The following is a 17,033-nucleotide window of genomic DNA, read 5'->3' as shown; positions in this document are numbered from 1 at the left end:
CTAATGATCCTAGACCTGCCTATTTCTCAAACTTACAACAGCCATTGAGGGTATCAGGATGAGAGCACCCTATTGATATCTCTGTCCCCAAGATCCCAGAAACTTTAAATTCAAGGAGTCAGATCCCCATGGAGACTGTGGATCCCCCAGGTGCAGAGAATGCAATAGAGGCAAGGCTTCTCTCCTCCTTTATGACACTACCAACTCAAGAACAAGACTGTATACTTATATGGAGCTCTTGGTATCCACCCCGAAGGGCTTAAGATAGCCCCTGGCAGAAAATAAGAACCTGATGGACCCCCCTCTGCCTCAGACAGTTCTCTAGTGCCAGCGCCATTGAGTAGCATTCCATTGGAACCAATTATAACAATTAAAAAAAGGGGCAATAATACCAATCTGATTATCCCTCCAGACAATCCAATTTTGTACACGATCTTAGATGAACGTACTGGTGTTGAAGGAATCACTGACCCTGTTTCCCTGGCAGAAGCTTCAAAAGTATGACGGCCAATTCAGTGTAAAACAGGGAAGCCGAACCATCTTAAAGTAATCTCCTGGAACATAGCTGGCTGGGCCCGCCTAAGAAGCCTAGATCACTCCCCACTTTTTAAGACATATGATATTTTACTTCTCCAAGAGACCTGGACAGTTGGGGAGCTTCTATTGGATGGCTACTATGTTTTCACTAATAAGGCTATCCCTGGCGAAGGCGCTGGAAGGCTCAAAGGGAGATTGGGAATTCTAATTTCCCCAACAATTAAGGGTAAATGCGTACATCTAAATAATGTAAACCCATGGACATTGGCAGTTCTCCTTCATTTTAACACAGAGACTATTTTACTAATCAATGTCTACCTACCTCCTCATCAAAGACAATCAGACACTCTAGCAATCTGGAATGATTTTGAATCGCATTGAGAGAATCTTCTGAATGATACCCCAGCTGATATGATTCTAATGGGAGGGGATTTTAACGCTCGACTAGGCCCTCATGATGAGATCCTTATTGGAAAGTTTGGATTTCCTACCTTCATCAGTGAGGCAAGTCACCATTCCACTCTCCTTCGACGTCTTTCAAAAGACCCAAGGGTAAACTTTGCAGGGGCTTGCTTAGCAAGGATGGCTAGAAGATTTGACCTCTCCATATTGAATGGCTCCACAGTAGGTGATTATCCTGGGGAAATCGCTTTTCTAGCCAGTATTAGATGCAGCACCATCGATTATTTCCTTGCCAGCCCAAGATTACTTTTGAAGGTTCTTCATCTACAAGTTCTACCCAAATTAGAAAGTGATCACCTCCCATTATTACTTACTGTAGCTCCTTTAGCTCCTGTGACTTTTCACAGTATTACGATGGGCCCACATCTGGTTCCAGCTCAACAAATGAGTTGTTGTGCCAAGTGGTCTGACCAGTTGGCACAAACGGTGAGGGGAGTCTTGGAGAAGGAGGATGCTTGCTCCAAAAGAAAACTAATTTTGGATACTCCCCATGTCTTGAACCCTCTGATCCCCTTCGATCATCTCCTCCAACTCATAAAATCATTATTGGTCCAAGATACTTCTGTTCAACATTGTAGATTCAAAAACGTCTCCAAGCCCAGGTTCGATAAAGAATGCAAGCAATCAAGAAGAGATCTAAAAATAGCGTATCATGTGTATAAGAATTTTGTGGGCCTTGATACTCTGTGTACACAACACCATCTCTCACGTTCTAAGAAGTTTTATAAAGAACTGATTGCCACAAAGAAGCGTGAGGCCATGTGCTGTGGAATAGCACTATACAGTCATCCAAGGAGAAGATTTCGACAGGATTTTTGAAATTGATCTCGAGTCACTCCTACAAAGATATCTGTCCCATTGACTCTTTTGTTACCCCCAAGAACTGGGAATCATTCTTTCAAGAGCTGTATTCTGATCCCCACCATTCTGCAGTTCCCCTGATTCACGAGGCCCTTTCAGACCTGCCACCTTGGCCTCCGGTGATGGTTGGAGAAGTCAGATTTCTGATCAGCAAACTCAAGAGAGGCAAAGCTCCAGGCCCGGATTTCATACCCCCAGATCTATTGAAAGATAATACTGACTGGTGGGCCTCTCTCTTGGCCCCATTGTTCACATATATTGATTCAACAGGGGATATTCCTAAGGCCTGGAGAGAGGCTATTGTTAGAGACAATTTGTATGCCTCCCCTGGCCCCTCCAGGAGATGCAAAGAAAAAGAGCTGTCAGTCGGGAGTCTCCTTTGAAGTATACAACTTTATTGATATCAAGAAAGAGGGGAGTCGCTTTTCAACGAGCTCCCTGATTAGTTCCATACATACCCTTTTATCCTTTACTCCCGGCCGATGAGTCCCTCCTCCTTTCCCCATAGGCTGAGGTACTTAGAGGGTACAGGCTACCCGGCACGCCTACTTCACCCCCTCCTTGATATGTACCCCTCCCGTTACATACATTGCATGTGCATTTAAATTTACTTTTCCCCGAGGTGGGGTGTGTCAGTTAATATTCATTACTTGATTACGCCTGCGTACTTGCTGCTGATTAATTTCTATTGCTGATTAATCTCTATTTGGTATTAATCTTACTGTTGCCATGGCTTGTTCAGCCGTGTTATTTCTTTTCGGTTTCTGCGTTTTAACAATGGCTACTACCCCTGTGCTATGGTTACTAAATGTTTGTACCCGGTTCTGCTCCTTGCACCTTAACAATCACTAAGACATTACATTTGGTTCCTCCTGTTTCAGCTCATTTCATTATTTCACTCCTCTCAATCCCTACTCTTTTATTTTCACCTGAGCTGAAACATTCTCAAACTTTGCAACCATCAGCTGAGCTTGCCCTTTCTTGGTATGCTTCTTTATTGCTGACTGGCAAGCACTGCTACACACCGGCAAGCAGTGGAGACAACAACAACAGATGATGCTGATTACCACTATGATCATACCGATCTGCAATATGCTCTTGAGCCACCCCCAGTCTGGTAACCAGGAGGTAAGCCAGTTCCAGGGACTTTGTATTCCTTCATAGTTTTCCTTTGAAGTAGTTTGCATTTCTTGTAAGTGCATTTCTATGCTTTTGTTTAAATCATGAAACTGCACATGACATTGTGTTCCTATCACCTTGCAGAATCCTCCTTGCTGTGCTAACAAATAGTCTAGGGCCATCCGATGTTGTAGCTGGATTTGACTTAATTCTTCTATCTCAGTTTGCAATTCTCTGATGACCTTCCCTGTTGCATTCACCGTTTTCTCTAGTCTACAGGTCAGACCTATTATGCTTTTACGATTTTCTTGTGCCACTATTCCTGGATAGGCTCCTAATGTTTATTAATCCTCCCCCTATGCGGCTGCCTGCATCATCTGAGAGCTGATGGCCCACAATTACTTCATCTTTGCAATTTGTTCCTAACTGTCCGCCTCTGGGACCGAGGTGATCTTCCCTTTTTACGCGGGAATGCTTGGGCAACACCTGCACCGGGAATGTTAAGAATCCTATCCCAACACATGCCCCTCTCTTGTACCCAGGATGATAATTAGTGGCCCATTTATCAAAGAAAAACCACAGGTTGGGATCTTTTATTTTCATCCCTGAACATATACTACCTTTACCTGAATAATCAGCCTGGAACATTGGTATGTCAGGAAAAATATCTCCCAAATTTGTCTTGCCCCACAGGAGAGTTTTGTTCCCCCGTGTATGATTTCCTGGTTTTGACAACCAGAAGTAGTCTGTGCAAGCGCTGTAGTTACTCAGCTTGCTCATTCTTTCTTGTGCCTGGTTGAAGCCCGGCACTTTAGAATTCCATACCCCACTATGAATGCAACAGAAACATAAGCCTGGGGTCAACTTGCTGTATCTAAACCACCTTAATCCGGTTTTTCCTATTTTTGAGGGGGAGACAAACAATATTTCGCGTTCTGATCGTTGAGATAATGCTTGTAAGGACCCTACTACTAATGGGGGCTCACTTATTAGTCCAGGTAGCAGACTCAGCGTTGCTACTGATGTGGGATGCTCATAAATTAATCTAGAGCTTTTCCCATGTTGCTGGAACATATAATGAGCGTGGCGGATCCATGTATTTCCTCCAGTTCCAGGGCATTGGATCCCAAAGATCACCAACACCAACAACAATTTTTGCCGATAGGGTCCAGCCACCTGTCATTCTGGTAAACCTTAACCTTATATGTGTTACACAATCTCCCTTTTGCAACCTACTCCTACTCCAAAGTTCTAATAATGTATCAAACGATATGAATTATATAAAACAATCTTTTTAGAGTCCATTTAACACTTAGAAAACTTAAATTAAAAGTTATTTGTTTGTGATTTTATGCTACCATTCAACAGTTTTATTTATCAGCCATGTAATTCACTGCTGCTGGAGCCTCTTTCACCATGTGTAATACATCCAGCCACTCTCTGCTGTGCCAACTGCTGTTTACGTTGTTAGTGTCACCTGGCAAGGTTCTAACCACTGCTGAGACAACGGCCTTTCCTTTCCAGTCTTGACTAAAACCCAGTCACCCAGTCCATGTTGGTGTAGGGACAGCGTTCGCATCAGCAAGGCTTTTCTGTTGAAGAAAGAAAACAGCACGGACAGTAGCTGATCCAAATAACACATAATAACTCAGCCAGTTATTCCTGACTGAGGCAAACTTTTTAGCAGCATTTTGATAAATAGAAGTAGGTATATCAAGGTAGAGTAACTGATTCCTTAGCACTAAACAATATTTTAGCCTTCCTCCTCAAGGCATTTCAGTACTATCCACTTTTATACACCACACACACACGATATAGGTTTTTTCCAAAATTTCCTAAACACACAAATTTCCTATATCCATCTTGGCTTGAACTCCCTGATACTTCCCTTCATACAACCACTTTAACACTTATTTAATTAATGGCTTGGAGAGCCACTGTTTTTCCTTTTACAGTCTCCTACACAAATTATACCTTAAATTCAACAAAACTTTATAATGCCGCTTTTCCCAAAACCCTGTTATTGTTTCTTCTTTAGCTTTTTTTTTTTTTAACTGCCACATTAGTTAGCTTATTCTCTATAACCTTATCCAAAAATTATATCTGATACCTGCACACACATAATTAACTGTTCTGTTCCCTTTGCTTCACCAATCCTTAATTCTTCTGATATTAATTTTATCAGGGGTATTGTAAAAAAAAATAGTTGGTGGATTTCATCCAGGAATTGTTATGCAGTTGCACCTATTTTTCAATAGTCAAGGTAGCTAGATGGGGAGAAAGAGATGGTGCCATCAGAAAAGTTCAGGAGCTGCTCTCCTGTGAGCTCCTGCTAAATTCAGGATCTGAATTCCCCACCTTTACTGGTTAGCATTTTCATTTTCTTTTTCCCTTCAAAATGTTTAAGAGTTTTATTAACCTAAATAAACTACCCTTTCTCTTTAATAGAGTTTACATTTGAAAACATGAAGTACAGGTTTGGCCAGACCATCCCAAATTAATTATTCCTGCCTTTTGTTCCCCCTTGTTCCCTTTATATCGTTGCACCTTTTCTCCTCTACTGCTTGGAAAAAACCAGCACTTCCCTGGAGTAGAGGAACATCTTTTAGATTTGGTTAGCTTTTTGATCTGGAGGTTTTGTAAATTTTACATTATCCGAATACTTAATTCTGCTTTGTTTTAAGGCAAACCTCTGTTCAGCAAGAAAAAAAATCCTTGGAGAAAGAACCTGCTTTCTCCATCTTAGCTACATATTGTATTGTTTCCTAACATTCCAAAAGGAGGGGCTAGGACTTGGAGGATGCCAGTCTCCTGGCAGGAGAAAGGCTCAAAGTTTGGTCTATAAAAGGTTTTGCCAAACAATGTACAAGGAAAGCAACTGAATCTGTTTTAGCTACTCAAAATATGTACACCAAAATAAACTCTTAACTCTCATTACCACTTTAAAAGAAAGAAATCCTTCCCAATACTTTCAGCTATTTTAACCTTCTGTGCCACAGTTATCCTGCTAAACTCCAACCATGAAAGCAAACTTTATTTTAACACTTTACTACCTTCCAACACTTTTAATCTCTGACTATACAGACAGCACTCTCTTTATAATGTATTTCTTTATAATGTTCCAACAACATTTCCAAAGTAGTTTACTTATGCAAGACATAACTTACACTTTTCACTAAGTGTAAAGATAGTCACTTCTTTACAAATACCAAATACTAACAAGAACAAAAGAAGGGAAAAGAAAGGAGAAGGAAAAAATATTCCAACAGAGGGGGGGGTGGGGTTGACCAGTTCTCTCCCCTCTCTGTTTCCCAACACTCATTACTATAAATACTTTCTTTACTACAAGAGGATTATCTGACAAAGATCACCCAATAACCATGTCCAGGTTGAAGTTCCTGGAATACTTTAAGAATGCAGCTGCAATCTAGAGAAATTGCAGGATGTCTCCTGGCTACACCTGGAGACTGGTATCCAGACTTGAACATGAACATATGAAGCTGCCTTATACTGAATCAGACCCTTGGTCCATCAAAGTCAGTATTGTCTACTCAGACTGGCAGCGGCTCTCCAGGGTCTCAAGCTGAGGCTTTTCACACCTATTTGCCTGGACCCTTTTTGGAGATGCCAGGGATTGAACCTGGGACCTTCTGCTTCCGAGCAGATGCTCTACCACTGAGCCACCGTCCCTCCCCAAGAGAGTTCCCTTTTAGTGTGGCCACACTAAAAGCAACCATTTCTTTTTGTTTTTCCCTTTTAAATTTCATCATGCAGACCAGTGATCCTGGTTGAGGCATCCATGCCCCCACATAACTGGATTCCTCATTTCAAGGCCTCCTTTCATTAATATAAATGTTTAACAGCTGTCTCACTGTTTCATCAAAGCTACCAAAGGGAGGCCAGATAAGTCCCCGCAACTTATACTTTGGCCACACAAAAACAGAGAAGTTCACCATCTTCTCCTTATTCAAACAGTCTAAGACTATCCTTCTAGCTTCTTTAGCATCAGTGCTAAATGACTGTCTGCCTGTATCTGGGGGACTCCCTAAGCCTCCCCGTTACCCTCTTTAAACTGAGAACTTCTATTTCCCATTTGCCGCGGTCTTACCTTAACTAGACGGGACGTCCCGATTTCCAAGTTTGTGCGAGCTCGTCTTTCTGGCAGGCCCCTCCTGCCTGGCAGGCCCCTCCTGCCTGGAGCGTCACCGACTGACTGCGATCTACAGTGTCACGGGTCTTGAGCTGTCTCCAATCCCAGCCAACGGAGATCCAATGGGTCGTGAAATACTCACGAGGTGCACCTTCCCAATTGGAGTTCGCTGAGTGGGCTGGTAACAGGTCACGTGATCCCGGACGAGCCCCCAATTGTTAGAGACAATTTGTATGCCTCCCCTGGCCCCTCCAGGAGATGCAAAGAAAAAGAGCTGTCAGTCGGGAGTCTCCTTTGAAGTATACAACTTTATTGATATCAAGAAAGAGGGGAGTCGCTTTTCAACGAGCTCCCTGATTAGTTCCATACATACCCTTTTATCCTTTACTCCCGGCCGATGAGTCCCTCCTCCTTTCCCCATAGGCTGAGGTACTTAGAGGGTACAGGCTACCCGGCACGCCTACTTCACCCCCTCCTTGATATGTACCCCTCCCGTTACATACATTGCATGTGCATTTAAATTTACTTTTCCCCGAGGTGGGGTGTGTCAGTTAATATTCATTACTTGATTACGCCTGCGTACTTGCTGCTGATTAATTTCTATTGCTGATTAATCTCTATTTGCTATTAATCTTACTGTTGCCATGGCTTGTTCAGCCGTGTTATTTCTTTTCGGTTTCTGCGTTTTAACAATGGCTACTACCCCTGTGCTATGGTTACTAAATGTTTGTACCCGGTTCTGCTCCTTGCACCTTAACAATCACTAAGACATTACATTTGGTTCCTCCTGTTTCAGCTCATTTCATTATTTCACTCCTCTCAGCTATCATCATCCCTTTTTTCAAGTCCAGGCAGAAGGATGATCCAGCCAATTATAGGCCAATTAGCCCCCTGAGTATTTTGAGCAAGTTATACGCTAGTCATCTCTTAGAGAAATTGCAGTGCTGGCTGATTCAGGAAATGTATTTGGTAGATGAGCAGGCTGGGTTTAGGGAAGGACGATCGACGTTGGGACATAATTTGATCTTATCCCATTTGATTGACAAATATGCAACTAGTAGAACGGTCTCTCTTTATGCAGCCTTTATCGACCTAAAATCTGCTTTTGACCCCATTCCCAGAGGGAAATTATGGGAGAAGTTAAGTGCCACCTCAATTGACAGGAGACTTTTTTTCCTGATCCAGGCATTATATACCAACACGTCTTTCAGGGTCAGATGTAATAAGCAAGGTCTCTTTACTGACTCTATCCCATCACTGAAAGGAGTCAAGCAAGGCTACTTTGGACTTCATGGCATTATAGCCCGCTGAGGTCACTCACCTTCCCAAACCCCACTCTCCCTTTTGCATCTGTTTTAAGAAGAAGTTAAGGACTGATTTGTTCCAAATACACACTCTGAAATATAACAGGAGGCTGAGAACCTTGATGTGTACAGGAATATCCTTGAGAAAGAATTTTACAAAATGAGCCTAAACCAGATGCTCATTGATTGGACTTTTTTTTTTTTTTGTAATATTGTACTTCCTTCTACTGTGACAAATAGCTTTGTAAGATTTGTGATAAAAGTACTTTCAATAAAACTTTTACTAATATGTTAGTCAGCATATCACAGTGTTTTGAACTGGTTATGCAGGCTGCCTCCCCTTTGGGGGTGGGGCAGGTCCTTCCCTGCTTTGGAGGGGTGGGCAAGTGCAGCCAGGCATAGGACTCATAAGGCCCTTTTATGGTTGCCAATCCCCTGGTGGCACCTGATGACTTCCCACTAGGGTTGCCAAGTCCAATTCAAGAAATATCTGGGGACTTTGGGGGTGGAGCCAGGAGACTTTGGGGGTGGAGCCAGGAGACATTAGGGGTGGAGCCAAGATGAAGGCTGTGACAAGCATAATTGAACTCCAAAGGGAATCCTGGCCATCACGTTTAAAGGGACGGCACACCTTTTCAATGCCTTCCTTCCGTAGGAAATAATGAAGGATAGGGGCACCTTCTTTTGGGGCTCATGGAATTGGACCCCCTGGTCCAATCATTTTGAAACTTGGGGGGTATTTTTGGGAGAGGCACTAGATGCTATACTGAAAATTTGGTGCCTCTACCTCAAAAAACATCTCCCTCAGAGCCCCAGATACCCGCAGATCAATTCTCCATGATTTTCTATGAAAACAAATCTCCATAGGGATCAACAGAGTTCCCAGCAGACATTTCCCTCCCCTCCCCCCACCTTGATCTTGGCTCCACCCCTAATACCTCTTGGCTCCACCCCCAAAGCCCCCAGATATTTCTTAAATTGGACTTGGCAGCCCTACTTTGAAGAGTTCCAGGGTCTGGGGCAAGACCAACTGTGTCAATCAGCCTTATTTTACTCTTGGGCTCCTGAATTTATGTCTTACTCTCTTAACAGCTGAGTAGGTACATTTTGGTTCATTTAAGTAATATGTAAATAATATGATGGCATAGACTGAAGTAATCTTGCTGAAGCTAAGCAGCTCTGGGTATACTCATTGCCTAAACAGGAGATGACCTCAGACTGTTTTGAGTGCCATGGTAAGTTCCATTGAAGAATGGGGGAGGGTGATATGATATTAATATCCATGATATTTCTAACAAGCTTTCATTATTTTGAATTTTTTTTTGGTGAATTATCAGCAAACCATTCATTATCTTCTGGTGGCAAAGTGCAGTGTGGTCCTATTTTGTCCTGCAAGGATGCCTGTTGTATTATTTTACAAAATAATATAATTCTACCGTCTAAAGCAACTGTGTACTTCTAAATATCATGACATTGTTCCATTGAATATGTACTTTTCAAATAGATATGGCGATCTCAGAAAAGGAACGAACAGACTTCACTGACATTCAGATCCATATTTGCTTGACCTATGCCAATAGGTCATAAGTGTAGTTGTGTATAGTGTATTGAGCTTGTATTGAGGCCAGATTCAAAAGCTGCCTCAGCTGTAATCTTGAAAAAAGTGATAAAACTATACAGCACTTTATACACTAACACAGAAAAGATGAATAATAACAAACAGAGACACCTCTGAGAGCAAGCCATGATTAAAAACCAAGCAGCCATTTAAGTATATTGAAAATAGCCTTCTTACATATATATTGCATTTATATCATTTTTTACTCAAATTAATGTTGGCATCTATCACTAGCATGCTCATAGTACATCCATTATGATCAAATTGCAGTGTGAGCAAAGTTTCCTTGATGAAATAATCAATGAGCCACAGACTAAACATGTCATTTTTTACAAAAAAAAAAAAATCTAAACTCTGGCGTTGTAGGATAAATTCACTTTGTGGAGCAATCATCAGTATATGAGGCATATCTCCGAACCTAACCTGATTTCTTGCAGGGTTCCTGAGAACACTTATATGGTGATGTTCTCATCAGGCTGCCAACCCCCAGGTGGGGACTGGAGTTTGTAAAGGCCCCACCACTTCTTCCAGCTGGTACCCCCTTGGATAGTGGGGTTCCATTCTGATTTTGGACTTTATTGTTTTAATAGGCACCCTTTTACAGCCTAAGTGTCAAGGGGATCTGAAACTTGGGGTATGGTATGAGTCTCCTAATAGGGCTGCCAAGCCCCCGGTCCAGGCGGAGAATCTCCTGCCTGGGAGGTTCTCAACCCACCGGCCCACATTGGGCTGGCAGGGGGAACCTCCCCCTGCGTCGCTGGCATGACGACATCACCCAGAAGTGATGTCATCAAAATGGAGGCCCCTGTACACGGCTGCTCTAGGCGTTTCCGGGAAAACTCTATGGTACAATAGGTACTATAGAGTATTAACCTCCCAAATGGCTAGAGCATCTGGGAAAACCATAGAGTTACCCTGGAAATGCCTAGAGTGGCCCCACACGGTGCCACCATTTTGATGACGTCACTTATGGGTGACATCATTTCTTCATGCACGCATCGTGCATGTGAATGTCCCCCACCTGGGGATGAGGAGGACTTGGCAACCCTATCTCCTAAAGGCACCAGGAATCTCTTTAAAAATGTGAGGGTCTGACATTTTGAAACTTTCAATCTTCAACCCAGCCAGTGAGATTAAAACTGTTTATTTTGACCCATTCCAAAGCCAGGATGGCTCAAATCCCACCTTTATTGAGGATCTTCTGTCCATAAATGAAGAACCCCATGTCATAGCAAATTGTTCCTCAGATCCCTGGTCTAGATCTCTCTGCTGGCCAGAACTCTGGTTTCCTGCTAAGAACCTTTGCTGCACTATGCAGGCTTTTTCTCCTTCCTTAGCTGGCTCCTTGGTCTGCTCCTTAGATCTCAGCTGTGTTTGCCCTGGATCTCTCCAGACCTCCAGCCCAGGATTTCATGTATGTCACTTTCCAAAACCTCCCAAATTTCTTCCCTCCTACCTTTTTACTTGGACTGGTGTAAATCTAGAATCTTAGTGTTGCTACTTAATTTGTATTAAAACAGATTTAAAACCCACTACCAGGAATCTCTTTAAAAATGTGAGGGTCCGACATTTTGAAACTTTCTGAGGAAAGTGTTTCCAGCAGTCCCTAGAGCTACCCTATGTCCCTTCCAGGTTTCCCCAGAAGTGATGTAGGAACATTGGTGAGATCACCTCTTCCCACCATGTGCCACCCCCAACTAGTTGCCAGGCTCATCCTGGCAACCCTATGTAGCTTTCAGTTTGTATGTGGAAATGGCATCACTACACTCCAGCAATTCACATACAGTTTCTAGCAATTCGTAGAGTGACTCCACACATCATATTTGGGTTTTCCCTGGAAGTGACTCCACATCACATTTGGGTTTTCCCTGGAAGTGACACAGCAACAGCACTGCTTTAAAAAACAAACAAACCAACCCATTCTCCCACTGCCCCTCAGAATGGTAGCAGGCAAATAGGGCTGCCACCATCCGTAGTGGCACTCCTAAAATGACATAATTACATTGTGTGTCATTGCACATTGTTGCTCCATGCTGCGTGCTTCTGGGGGAATGAAGAGGCCCAGTGGGGCCTGGAGCTCAGGGCTGGGAGCTTGCGCACGGCTCCTAGAAGGATGGGAACCCTAGTTAGAGATGTAGATGATAATACTAATTTAGTTCATACAATCTGAGATTGTTAAATCATGTAATCTTTTACAAGAAATTTAAATATTGTAATCCAGTGCCAAGCACGAATTGTACATTGACTGTTCTTGGAGACATTTTTAGAATTTTTACAGCAATGTGAACACTGGAGGTATTCCAAGAATGTCTTATGCTTTCTTTTACTGATAATTAAAATAGTATTATTATGCTGGATGTTTTAAATCCTCCTAATGTACAGAATTGGATAATTGAATTATGTATGTTGGCAAAACATTGTTATGGAACAACAAAGAAAAATAGTTCCGATTTATTTATTTATTTATTTATTTTTAGACTTATATCCCGCCCTTCCCACCAAAGTGGCTCAGGGCGGCTTACAACATTTTAATTCACATAAATTCAGCTTAAAAACATTTACATAACAAAGTTAAAACCATAATTAATAAGACATAAAAATAAGAATAAAAAGCAGCGGTCCATAAATGCATTTTTAGTTCCATCCAGAAGATATTCTCATTGTCAGTTAGTTGTTATAGGCCTGCCGGAAGAGGGCTGTCTTACAGGCCCTGCGGAACTGGCCTAGGTCCTGCAGGGCCTGCACCTCTTCCGGCAGCTGGTTCCACCAGTAAGGCGCCGTTACCGAGAAGGCCCGATCCCTGGTGGATTTGGGAACATTTGGTTTCCTTTCTTGGACTGCTTTTTATTATACCATTCGTTTCACTTTCTATTATTGCCTTCCCTTCTCTTATAGATATTCTGTTGGTAAAACCTGGTTTGATGGATGAAATAAAATAATATGATAGAGGTAAAATACAGATACTTAACGAAGACTAGTAAAGTTTACTTTTTTTAAAAAAAAAGATCGCATTTCCTTATTTATGGTATGGTAGTTTTGTTTGTGGTCCAAAGGGCAAAGGAGGGACTGAGGGTGAGGGGAGAGTAACTCCCAGGTACCTTGCTGAAGTAAAACAGGCCACAACTTTTACTGAGTACAATTTCAGGAGTATTTGGTGCAGTGTGGGGCATGGATCCAACATTGGATGACCAGTCTGTTGACCAATGGATTCAACCATTACACTTGCTGGGGAGGAACCATGTGAGATGACAAGTCCAAGGGTCCCACATGAGTGCAGGACAATGTGTGGTTCCCTTAGCACCTGAAGACTAGAGTTGGGTGGCTGCCCCCAAGTTGCGCATATCACTAGACTTCCCAACCTTCAAAACCCTTAAAGGGGTCCCCAGACCAATAATAATAACAATAATAATATATTTTATTTATATCTTGCCCTGCCTGCCGAAGCAGGCTCAGGGCGGCCCAAGGGAGGCAGGCATACAAGCTCAGCCTCCCTCCCAAATTGGATCCAGCCTGATGTCTAAACCACCACAAGAGATGGGCAACCACCCATTTCCCAACAAAGATCCTATGACTGCAGCCAAGAAAGCAGGCCATCATAAATGGTGTGAAGCCAAATGTCCTGGCCCCACTTGGAGAGATGTATGACATTCTCCTGAAAGAGGTAGCCTGCCTGAAGGAAATGCTCAGATGCCATATGATGGAGCCATGGGATCCCTTCACAAGCTGCCAGTAGTCTTGCTCACTTGACTCCATGTCACGTCCATGTTGCCAAATAAGGTCTTTATTAGCTTATCACAGTTCAAGCATAGGGGTAATCGTGTGTAGTTTGTTGCAGAGGTTGAGGCCAGTTGTAAATTCAATGTTGGGCAATTCGTGATCACGAATAAGGTGAAACTAGGGAGGATCTAAAAGCAGGGGGGGGGGGTGTTTCCGAACCAAAAGAAGGCAAAAGCATGAAATGGAACAGAACTGGACAAATATGGATATAGAAGCTGTGAAGGTATTTAGTCACTGTAACCAGGCCGTGAATTCAGCGGGAGTTCACAGGAGCACAGCTCCTGAACTTTTCTGATGGTTCCCCCTCTTCCTCCCCACCAACCTTGTCTACTGGATCGTAGGTGCAGCCGCATAGCAATCCCTGGTTTAGGAGAACGGGCAGCCAGCCAGCCAGCCACCAGGAACTTTGCCACACCCCCAGCAACCCTCATTAACCCCTGGAGAAGCCCACACCACCCTCATTAACCCCTGGAGAAGCCCACACCACCCTCATTAACCCCTGGAGAAGCCCAAGCCACCCTTTCTCCACTTATGTGATTTTGGGCGGTGGGTGGCTTACTGGCCTTTTGACAGTGGGGGAGGGGCAACCAAGGAGAGCCCCTGGTGAGTGAGGCCTGCTTGGGCTGGCTGAACCTCTAGCCAGCCCAAGCAGGTCTCACTCACCCTGGGCTCTCCTTTCTTGCGTCCAGTCGCTTTTGGCTGGTGGGGGGGCAGCATACGCTAATGAATTGTGCTAATGAGCTCCACCACCTATTTTCCTACAAAATGACCCCTGACTGCAACAGTGACAGAGATTGTTTTGGCAAAAGACGATGTAGAAATTTATGTGTCCTTATTAGTTTATAGTATAGTGGGTTCGATGCATAGAGGAGATGAGGCTTCAGGGATCGTAGCTCTTTATTGAGTTACAGCATGGTGACCAGTAATTAAAGAAGACTGCTGAAATGGGCCAACTATATACACTTCAGGGTTCCCATGCTAGGACACCATTGGATCATTCAAACCAGCAGGGGGGCCCATGATTGGAGCAGGGCAGTAGGGATATGGATCCTGCTGCCCATTGTTCCTGAGCCCCCAAGCTCAGTCCTAAGGGCTCCAATGATCCAGGCAGGAACACTAGTTATAATATACAACATTAGTTCACATACACGACATAATTAATGGTCCAAATACAAATACCGTGTGAACCATTCCTTTTTGGGAGATTTATGAGAGAGGAAACTTACCAAAATGGCATCCCAAGATGCCTTGACATCACTTCCAGCTGTGTAACTGGGCATGACATCACCATCTTGCAGGATGCCCTAGGATCTCACTGAAACTCTATAGTAAAAAAAACATAGAGCTGTGGAGGACCATGGCAGAAGGCTTTGGCAGGCAGTGGCCACAGTACTTCTTTTGCCAGGATCTTCCAGAGCTTCCCTATTCATTCTCCCTTAGCATGAATGACTCTGGTGTGGTCTCCCTTAGCGTGAGTGACTCTGGTGTGGTCTTCCATCTCTGCCTTTTATTTTTATTTTATTTTTTTTGCTGTCCAGAAGCTTATTTTTCACTTTTAAATGCAAAATATAGAGGGATACATAGTTTCAGGTATCAAAATGGAAGGGATATAAACAAAATGGAGGCAGCATGCTCTCCGAAAGGATTCATCCACTATCCTCACAAAACGTGCTGGCGAGACTGGCAAAAAATAGTTACGTGATGGAAAGAAGAACCAACCACATGCTCTGTCAGCATGCTCTCAGGAAAAAGCAGCAGGAGGAAGAGCTAGAAAGTCTTTAAAATGGAGTCCGCTTCTGTGATTTAAAATAAATTGTTAGCAGACAACCAGTCTTTTTAGTGTTAAGAACAACATATGGACAATGCCATAAAATAATATCTCAAAAATAAGGAAGGAAATAAAAACTCCCAAACGCAACAAGTTATAGAAGCAAATCTTGTGGCACTGTGTGACATGGGGTCATGCTTTAAGTTTTATTAGGCCTCACTGGCAGTGCAGCGAGTTGCATTATGATCTATCCAATTACAATGTTTGCGCCGAAGCCTTCAACCTAGGGCCAAGCAAGGGACAAAAAAGTCCTTTTGTGCAAGTGTATGTTTTCCTCATAGGAGGCATATGTTGAAATGTGACAAGTTATTAAAGGACTAACGGAATCTTGTGCAGGTTTCCCTATTAGTGAGTCATGCACCTAATTAGTGTACTTGTATGATGAACAGTAGAAGTCTGCTCTCTGTGTCAGGGGGCTTCAATTACATGGGCTTCAGGTTTCAAGCTTTGTTTTCAGTGCCTTCTCAGGTCACTGAAGGGAAAGATCATGAGTTCACTCGCCTACAGTGTCTCCTTGTTAACTCTCAAGTTCTTAGAAGTTTAGCTCTAAGCAAAAGTGAGCATTGAGCTGGAACATAATTTTACAGAGGAAATGCACACATAACAGAATCCACAGATGAACAATCAAAGCACCAGCATTGCTTGTCTATTTTTCTTTCTGTATTGGGCTACATTTCATTTATTGGATTTATATCCTGCCCTCCCCACAAGTGGGCTCAGGGCGGCTAACAACCATTAAACTATAAAAAAACCAGCAAGCATAAAACACAAAACAATCAACAAAATATCTATACAATAAATAATCAATTAAAATTGCACAATCAGTAAACAACAACGGCGCCAATGCTACCCAGAGATCTCAACAGGTGTGGCACTGACAGTATTAATGCAGTAGTGTTTGCCGGGCGAATTGGTTCTGTGGCAACTTGGCAGCTGTTTCTCATATTATTTGTTGAACGCAAGGTGGAAAAGTTCAGTCTTGCAAGCCCTGTGGAACTGTGAAAGGTCCTGCAGGGCTCTGATGTTATCTGATAGTGCATTCCACCATGTGGAAGCTGCCACAGAGAAGGCCCTGACCCTGTGGTATTCAGCTGGGCCTCCTTCGCTCCGGGAATCATCAGAAGATTTGGGGTCCCTGAGCGCAGTACTCTCTGGGGCACATGTGGCAAAGGCAGTCCCAAAGGTAGACAGGCCCTAGGCCATATAGGGCTTTAAAGGTCAATACCAGCACTTTGAAATGAATCCGGTATGCCACAGGTGGCCAGTGCAGTGCTTTCAGCTTACATAATTATAGCATTACAAAATTAATTTCTTTGATGCTTCTGTGGAGCCTCAATGTTTTGGAATACTGGAAACCACATTCTTTCAAATAGTCAC

Source organism: Heteronotia binoei, chromosome 21 (assembly GCF_032191835.1).
Source record: "Heteronotia binoei isolate CCM8104 ecotype False Entrance Well chromosome 21, APGP_CSIRO_Hbin_v1, whole genome shotgun sequence".
Lineage (NCBI taxonomy): Eukaryota > Metazoa > Chordata > Lepidosauria > Squamata > Gekkonidae > Heteronotia > Heteronotia binoei.
This window is presented reverse-complemented; position numbering follows the sequence as displayed.